A 9767-nucleotide genomic window follows, 5' to 3' on the forward strand; every position below is an offset into this window, starting at 1 on the left:
TCTGAACCCGCGGCCTTGGTGTTATCAGCACCACACTCTCCCGAGTGAGCCACAGGCCAGCCCAAGAATCTTTTTTTTATTGGAACATAGTTGATTATACATATCTGTGGGATATAGCATTGAATATCAATACCTGTGTATAATATGTGATGTTCAAATCAAGCTAATTAGTATATTCAACATTGTACAATGTAATCGATTTTTGTGGGCCAATACCAATTCCTCCCTTACTCTCTTCCCCGTCTCCCTTTTCCACCTCTGGTAGCTTGGTTCCAATTCTTGGCTATTGTAAATAGAGCTGCAGTAAACATGGGAGTGCAGGTATACCTTCGACATGAGGATTTCCATTCCCTTGAGTGTATACCCAACAGCAGAATTGCTGGGTCATATAGTAGTTCTATCTGTAGTTGTTTGAGGAACCTCCACGCCGTTTTACATAATGGCTACACCAACAGTGTAAGAAGGTTCCCCTTTCTCCACATCCTCACTAGCATTTGTTATTCTCTGTCTTTTTGATAATAGCTGATCTAACTGGGGTGAGATGATATCTTAATGGGGTTTTGATTTGCATTTCCCTAATGCTGAGTGATGTTGAACATTTTTTCATGAGTCTGTTGGCCATTCTTACATCTTCCTTTGAGAAATGCCTATTCAGTTCCTCTGCCCATTTTTTAATTTTGTTATCTTTTTTTTACTGTTAAGTAGTTTGAGTTCCTTGTGTATTATGGGGATTAATCCTTTGTCAGATTTATCCTTTTTGTCAGATGCATAGTTTGCAGATATTTTCTCCCACTCTGTAGGTTGTCTTTTCACTCTGTTGGTTGTTTCTGTTGCTCTGCAGAAGCTTTTTAGTTTGATATAATCCCATTTGTTCATTTATTCTTTTGTTGCCTGTGATTTTGGGGTCATATTCATAAAGTCTTTGCCCCGTCCTACTTCCTGAAGTGTTTCCCCTATGTTTTCTTTTAGGATTTTTGTAGTTTCAGGATGTATAATTAAGTCTTTACTCCATTTTGAGTTGATTTTGGAATATGGCAAGAGGTACGGGTTTAGTTTCATTCTTCTACATATGTATGTCCAGTTTTCCTACCACCATTTATTGAAGAGGCAGCCTTTTCCCCAATGTATCTTCTTGGTGCCTTTGTTGAAGATCAGTTGGCTATAAGTATGTGGGTTGATTTCTGAGTTCTCTATTCTGTTCCATTGGTCCGTGAGTCTGTTTTTATGCCAGTATCATGCTGTTTGGGTTACTATAGCTTTGTTGTACAATTTGAAGTCATGTAGCGTTATGCCTCCAGCTTTATTTATTTATTTATTTTTGCTCAGGATTGCTTTGGCTATTCAGGGTTTTTTGTTTTTCCATATGAATGCTAGGATTCTTCTTGCTATTTCTGTGAAGAATGTCATTGGTATTTTGATGGGGATTGCATTGAATCTATAGATTGCTTTGGGCAGTATGGACATTTTCACAATGTTTATTCTTCCAGTTCAAGAATATGTAATATTTTTCCATCTTTCTGTGTCCTGTTTAATTTCTTTCAACAGTGATTTGTAGTTCTCATTGCAGAGATTTTTCACCTCCTTGGTTAATTTTATTCCTAGATATTATGTTTTTCTGGTGACTATTGTAAATGGTCTAGCTTTCTTGATTTCTTTTTCTGCTAGTTTGTTGTTGGAGTTTAAAAATGCTACTGATTTTTGCATGTTGATTTTGTATTCTGCAGCTTTACTGAAATTGTTTATCAACTCTAGGCTTTTCTATATATAGGATTGTGTCGATCTGCAAACAGTGACAATTTGACTTCGTCTTTTCAAATATGGATACTCTTTATTTCTTTCTGTTGCCTGATTGCTCTGGCTAGTCCTTCCAATACTATCTTAAATAGGAGTGGTGAGAGTGGGCATCCTTATCTTGTTCCTGTCCTTAAGGGAAAAGCTTTCAACTTTTCCCCAGGATGATGTTAGTGGTGGATTTGTCATATATGGCTTTTATTGTGTTGAGATACTTTTCTTCTGTACCCAATTTGTTAAGTCTTTATCATGAAGGGATATTGAATTTTGTCAAGTGCTTTTTCTGTATCTGTTGAGATAATCATATGGATTTTGTCCTTGATTTTGTTTATGTGGAGTATCACATTTATTGACTTGAGTATGTTGAACCATCCTTGCATCCCTGAGATCAATCTCACTTGATCATGGTGTGTAATTTTTTTGATGTGTTGCTGCATTCTATTTTCTAATATTTTATTGAGGATTTTTGCATCTATGTTCATCAAAGATAGTGGCCTATAGTATTCTTTTTTTGTTGTATCTTTGTCTGGTTTTGGTATCTGGCTGATGCTGGCCTCATGGAATGAATTTGGGAGACTGACTCTGTTTTAGTTTTTTGGAATAGTTTCAAGAGAATTGGTATTAAATTCTATTTAAATGTTTCAGCAGTAAAGCCATCCAGTCCTGGGCTTTTTTTCTTTGTTAGGAGACTGCTAATTACTGCTTCAGTCTCATTGCTTGTTATTGGTCTGTTCACATTTTCTGTTTCTTCTTGGTTTAGTCTAGGTAGTTTGTGTGTGTCCAGAAATTTATCCATTTCCTCCAGGTTTTCAAATTTGTTGTCATATAATTGTTTATAATAGTCTCTAATTGTTCTTTGTATTTCTGTGTAATCAGTTGTAATATCTCCTTTTTCATTTCTAATTTATGTTACTTGAGTCTTCTCTGTCTTTTTTTAGTTAGCCTAGCTAATGGTTGGTCTATTTTATCTTCTTGAAAAACCAACTTTTTCTTTCATTGATCTTTTGTATCATTTTTTGGGTTTCTATTTCATTTAGTTCTGCTCTGATTTTAATTATTTATTTCCATCTACTAATTTTGGGATTGGATTGTTCTCGTTTTTCTAGTTCTTTCAGGTGTAACATTAGTTCATTTATTTGAAATCTTTCTGTTCTTCTGATGTAAGTGTTGATTGCGATAAACTTCCCTCTTAGTACTGTTTTTGTGGTATCCCACAGGTATTGGTATGATGTGTCTATTTTCATTAGTTTCAAGAAATTTTTTTATTTCCTGTTCATTTCTTCTTGGACCCATAGGTTGTTCAAGAGCATGTTATTTAATTTCTGTGTATTAGTTTTCAGAATTCCACTTGTTATTGATTTCTACTATTAATCCATTGTGGTCTGAAAAGATACTTGAAATAATTTCAGTTTTTAGAATTTGTTGAGTCTTGACTTATGACCTAACATGTGATCTCTCCTGGAGAATGTTCCATCTACTGATGAAAAGAATGTATATTCTGTGGTTGTTGGATGAAATGTTCTGTAGATATCTGCCAAGTCAAATTGGTCTAAAGTATGATTTAAATCCTGTGTTTCTCTGTTGATTTCTTTGCATAGATAATCTGTCCAGTGTTGAGAGGGGTGTTCAGGTACCCAACTATTATCATATTTGTGTCTATCTCTTTAAGTCTAATAGTGTTTGCTTTATATATCTAGGTGCTCCAATGTCAGGCGCATATATATTTATGATTGTTATGTCTTCTTGCTGGGTAGATCCCTTTATCATTGTATAGTGGCCTTCTTTGTCTTTTTTTTTTTTTTAACTTTTTTAGTTTAAAGTCTATTTTATCTGATGTAAGAATAGCTATTCCTGCTCATTTTTTGTTTCCATTTTCATGGTTCATCTTTTTCCATCCTTTGACTCTTGATCTGTGTTTGTATTTACAGGTGAGGTGAGTCTCTTGAAGATAGCATATAGTTGGGTCTAGCTTTTTAATCCAATCAATCTTTGTCTTTCAGATGGGGAATTTAATCCATTTACATTTAGGGTTATTATTGAAAGGTCTTGACTTACTCCTGGCCTTTTATCAATTTTTGTTCAGATGTTTTAAATACCTTTTGTACCTTTCTTCCCCTTTTATTGTTTGCCTTCCATATTTGTTGGTTTTTTGAGGTGATTAAACTTTCTTTCTCTTCTCATTTGCATTTTTGTTCTAGTAGGGGTTTTTGTTCTTTCTTGTGTATTCATGGTAGAGATTATTTTATTTTTCAGATTCTAGATGTAGTACTCCCTTGAGTATTTCTTGTAGGGCTGGTCATGTGGTAGTGAACTCCTGCAGTTTTTGTTTGTATTCTTGGCTGGCAATTTTTTTCTTTTAGTATTTTGAATGTATCACCCCATTCTTTTCCGGCCTTTTGGGGTTTTGTTGGTTTTTTTTTTAAGATGACTGGTAAGGGGATCTTAACCCTTGACTTGGTGTTGTCAGCACCATGCTCTCCCAAGTGAGCTAACCAGCTGTCCCTATATAGGGATCCAAACCCATGGCCTTGGTGTTATCAGCTCCACACTCTCCCAAGTGAGCCATGGGCTGGCCCTTGCCTGGGTTATTTTGAAAAGACCATCTTCATGATCAGGAAGTCTTTCTTCTGCTTGCTCTAGCCTGCTGTTTGTTTGTTTGTTTGTTCATTTATTTGTTTGTTTTTTGTGGCTGGCCAGTACGGGGATCCGAATTCATGACTTTGAGACTATAAGGCTGCACTAACTTAGCTAACCCGCTATCCTATACCCTGCTGTTTAAGTTCTTGGTTATGTTTTTTATTTCACTGAATGAATCCTTCAGCTCCAGGAGCTCTGCTATGTTCTTTTTTAAGGCATTAATTTCTTTGTACATTTTCTCCTTCAGATCCTGGATACTTTTTCTTATATCATTGTATCATCTAACTGAGTCTTATATCTCATTTGAGTTTCCTTAAGATTGTTTTTCGGAATTCCTTTTCAGTCATTTCAAGGACTTCCTGCTCTATAAGGTCTGGTACTGGAGAATTATTATATATCTTTGGTGGTGTCATATTTTCTTGGCTTTTTTTGTATTTCTTGTATCTCTACAGTGGTGTCTAGTCATCTGGTAGAGAAGTTGCTTTTTCTAGTACTCTGGAGTGGGCTTTGAAGAGATGGAGTTCCTATTGTAGATGTGTTTTATAATGACTGTTGAGTAGGATGTCTTAGTATTGGTTCCAGGCAGACAAAGTTGTATAGTCTCCATGTAAGTACATCAGCTGAATTCAGTGTTGGAATTGCATGCAAGTGCCTCTGTGGCCTACTTTCTGGGGCCTTTATGATTCTTTGGTGAGGTTGATGACACTATGTTGGTTTGTCCAAGATATGGGCAAATTCTCAAGTTCTTGGGGGAAACATCTAGGTGCCCTATCACTCTTTGGCTGTGGTGGATAACCCTGGCAGGCCTGATATCCCTGCTAGCTCCCTGCAACCCTGATGGGTATACTGGTGCTCCTCAGTTCGAATGGGTGATCCTGGGCAGGTTTTGTCTTCTTTCTGGCAGGCAGAGGCTCTTCCTGGGACCTTGTTTACCCCTGTTGGGGAAGGGGTTGGAAGTGATTGGGAATTTTCTTCTTTACTCTATTTGGGTGTCCTGGGCTTCTGTACTCTCAGAAGGTTCTAAGTGTTTCTCTCCCCAAATGAAGGCAGTCTCATGGGCTGCACACATAGTTCCCATTCTGAGGTGTTCTACCACATATGGCAGTGGGTTGGTACACTGGGTCACAAGTCTGTGCTCATTCACCTCTTTCCCCAGGCTCCACTAGTGACTCTCCTGTCTGTGCCAACAAGTGGTCAGCAGGCCACCTGTTAAGGCAACAGTGGCTGCTGGTGTGGCAGCAAGCCACCCTTGCAGTGGCAGTAGCTGTCATGGACCACTCACTTGGCAGTGGTGTTTGTGGCAGTGGCAGGGAGTGCTGCTGCCAGCAAGGTGGCCGTCAGTCTGGGCTGGTGGGCGGGGCCACTTCCCAGGGGCTGGCTGGTGGGTGGGGCTGCTTCCCAGGGTCTAGCAAGGTGGCCGCATGTGCTGGTCTAGGATAAGAATTAGTGAGAGAGCCATTCCGAGATCCAGAGCTCCAGAGCACCATAATCGTTTTTTCTTTTTTCATCTTTAATTTTCTATTTTGGCAAATTTCAAGCATACACAAAAGTAACGAAAATAGTACAGTGAACCTTCACATACCCATTACCCAGCTACAACAGTCTTCAATTTATGGCCACTTTTGACCCATCTATATCCCCATCTATTTCAGCACAGAACCAAGTTTTTTTGAATTAAATTCCAGTCATCATATTTTTTTTATTTTTTATTTTTTTTTTTGTCCTTTTTGAGACTGGCTGCACCGCACTCAGCCAGCGAGCGCTGTGAGCGTACCGGTCATCCCCACACAGGATCCGAACCCGCGGCGGTAGCGCCACTGCGCTCCCAGCACCACACTCTCCCAAGTGCGCCACAGGCTCGGCCCCCAGTCATCATATTTTATTCACAAATATTTCAACATGTAGATAAAAGAGGTTGGCTTAAATAAGTTTATTTAACCTAAAACATTATTTAAACCTAAAACACATTACACACATACCAGAATTCAACCATTCTCAACCATTGTGCACTCAGATGTTAGCAGTGTTAGAAATTACATTATCAAAGTACAAAGTTATAGAATAGAGGGCTAGAATGAATCTCTCTGGTCCAGCATTTTCTAAAGTATATTCTACAGAACATGAATCTCATGAAATGCTCTGGGGAAAAAAGTTAAATCAGATAAATTTGGGCCACTCTATATTCTCTTCTTGTAAGTTCACATGATTTTTAAAAGAATGAGATGTCATATTTTGTGTAGTTATCTCATTTTGGTTAATAGTAGTATATGTTAGAATATACAGAATTAATAGTGATTGTCTTTCCTGTGGCTTACATAACAAATCATTACAAACTTGGTAGCTTAAAACAACATAAATTTGTCCTCTCACAGTTCTGAAGGCCAGAAGTCCAAAATCAATTTGCTTTCAAGGCTGCTGTCCCTCCGGAGGCTCTAGAAGAGAAAATATTTCTTGCCACTCCCAGCTTCTGTTACCTGCTGGCACTCCTTGGTTTCTGGCCACATCACTCCAGTCTCTGCGTCCATCATCACATTGCATACCCTTCTATGTGTATCATATCTTCCTCTGCCTCTCATAAGGATATTCACAATTGCCTTTAAGGTTCACCCGAATGATCCATGATAATCTCTCCATCTCAAAATCCTTAACTTAATTACATCTGCAAAGTCTCATTTTCCAAATGAGATAACATTTACAAATTCCAGGGATTAGGAGATGGATATCTCCCCTACCCCACCCCTCCTGCAGCTGGCCAAGGGATCTGAGCCCTTGACCTTGGTGTTAGCAGCATCACCACCATGCTCTGAGTGACCTCTGACTGAGTGAGCTGACCAGCTGGCTGAGGAGGTGGATCTTTTGGATGCCATTGTTCAGCCCACTACAGTGATTCTCTCTGTTGAGGGAGGTGAATTATGAGGGACTTCTACTTTATATAATATTTGAATTTTTCAATAAGGATGTATCTTTTTATAATTTGAAAAAAAAAAAACCAATAAAACTGTTTTCTTAAGAGTAAAAAGAAGGGATAAGTCACTTGCATTTATTAGTTCAACAAATATTTTTGCAGTGCCTAGTGTTGACCAGTTCCCATGTTAGGGGAATGGAAGCACATGCTTTATCAGGGAGAAGCAAAAATATACTTTTTTTATTTTTCTCTAATAAGGAGAATGATCTTGGAAATACTAAAATAATAATAAAATGATAGTTAATTTGGAGTTGAAGCTCAAAATAAGTGAGGAGTTAAAAGAATGCCTAGATGCTATAAATAAATTGCAATCCAAATACTGAGACAACTGACATATGAGATTACAGTACACAACCACTGTTGTTAATCTTTGATCGTGAAGAAATGGTACATCCAGAAGACCAGATATGGAAAATGTCTTCACTTTCAGGAAGGGCCAGAGGTGAATTCTGCAAACTTTAGGCTGGTGAGCAAACTGTTAAGCCTAGAAAATTCATTAGTAAGCTATTAAGTAAATATTTTAGGAAGGCATAGAGAAGATAATGCTTATCATTAGGGACCAGCTTCCTTCTAAAAGCACAAGATATGTCAGTCCTAATTTCATTTATGAAATAATTATCAGTAGACTGGGTTATGTTGTAGACAGAGTATTTGTAATTTTCAGTGAGACAGTAAAAAGGGGGTTTTTTTTTTGTTTTTTTTTTTTAAACAAAATGGAGATATGTGGGCTTCTTGTGTGATCAATTCATCATTAATTTAGCACTTGTAACCACCTCTAATGGTCTCCTACAGGGTTTCATTCTGTCTCAGGCCTGTTGCATATATGCGTGTATGTATGTATATAATTAATTTCCATAAGTATAAATTTTAGAAAATAAAAATGGGTTTATTTTTAACAGCTATTAAGATATAATTTACATACCATAAAGTTTACCCATTTAAAGTGCACAATTCAGTAGGTTTTAGCTTATTTACAGAGTTGTACAACCATCACCAAATTAACCTAATTTGAACAGAAAATGGGTTTATTTTATACATAGTGTTTTGAAACTTGCTCTTTTGCTTAAGAGTGCACTATTGGTGTCTGTTCATGTCAGTACATTTAGGTAGTACGACATCATTCCTTTTAACTTAGTCACATGTTATATAGATGTGCTATGAGTTACTTGAACAATCTTCCACTGATGAACATCTACAGTGATGTCATCTTTTGCCATTATAAAGGATGTAGCAGGGAACATCCTATATCTTTACACACTAGTGTGTATATTCCTTTAGTTGCATTGCATTGTTCCTCTTAATCTTTGTTCAGTCTATAAGGTAGACATCATTCCAAGCACTTTATGTGTCAAGAGTCAGTTTCAGAGAATTAAATGCCCAGTTCCACATTGCTAATAATTAACAGGACAAGTACTTGAATCCTTTTTTTGTTTGTTTATTTTATTTTATTTTTTACTTTTGTGGGGGGAGGCTGGCTGGTACAGGGATCCAAACCCTTGACTTGGGTGTTATCAACACCATGTCCTAACCAACTGAGCTAATGAGCAAGCCACTTGAATCCTATTTTTTGTTGTTATTTTTCTGTTTTCTATTATAAGTGCTATGCTTTTTTAGCACCTGTAGGATTTTGACCAATTAGTGTGTGTCCAGAAGAGCATAACTAGCATTAGAGAACAGTTAAAGGAACCGAGGATGTTTAGGAGGCAATGTTTATTTCATTTGTTCAATATACATATTTATTAAGCTATGTGCCAGGCTCTGTTATATGTAGTGGATAGACAGTGGTTACAAAACAGACAGGTCCTCTGTTCTCATGGAGCTTACTATTTATTTCAGGGGAAATTAGGGGAAGTGGTCAATTAACAAGTAAACAAGTAAGCTCTTTTTATATTTTTATTTATTTATTTATTTTTAAATTTGGTGGCTGGTTGGTACAGCGATCGAATCCTGGACCTTGGTGCTATCAACCCCATGCTTCTTCTTTTTTTTTTTTTTTTTTTTTTTTTAAAAAGATGACCGGTAAGGGGATCTCAACCCTTGACTTGGTGTTGTCAGCACCACGCTCACCCAGTGAGCGAACCGGCCATCCCTATATGGAATCCGAACCCGGGGCCTTGGTGTTATCAGCACCACACTCTCCCAAGTGAGCCACGGGCTGGCCCTCAACCCCATGCTTCTAATCAACTGAGCTGACCAAAAATTTACCGAGCTGAGAAAAATTATCTTATTGACCTAAGTAAGATAATTTTAGGTAGTGATTAGTACTATTAAAAAGTAAAACAGAGTAAATACGTGACTAGGGAAAGGCTCTTTGAGGAGGTAACATGGAGATGAGACCTAAATAACAAGGAGGTATCTATATATATCTATAGAC

This window comes from Galeopterus variegatus, unplaced genomic scaffold (assembly GCF_000696425.1).
Source record: "Galeopterus variegatus unplaced genomic scaffold, G_variegatus-3.0.2 Scaffold4394, whole genome shotgun sequence".
NCBI classification, from domain to species: Eukaryota; Metazoa; Chordata; class Mammalia; order Dermoptera; family Cynocephalidae; genus Galeopterus; species Galeopterus variegatus.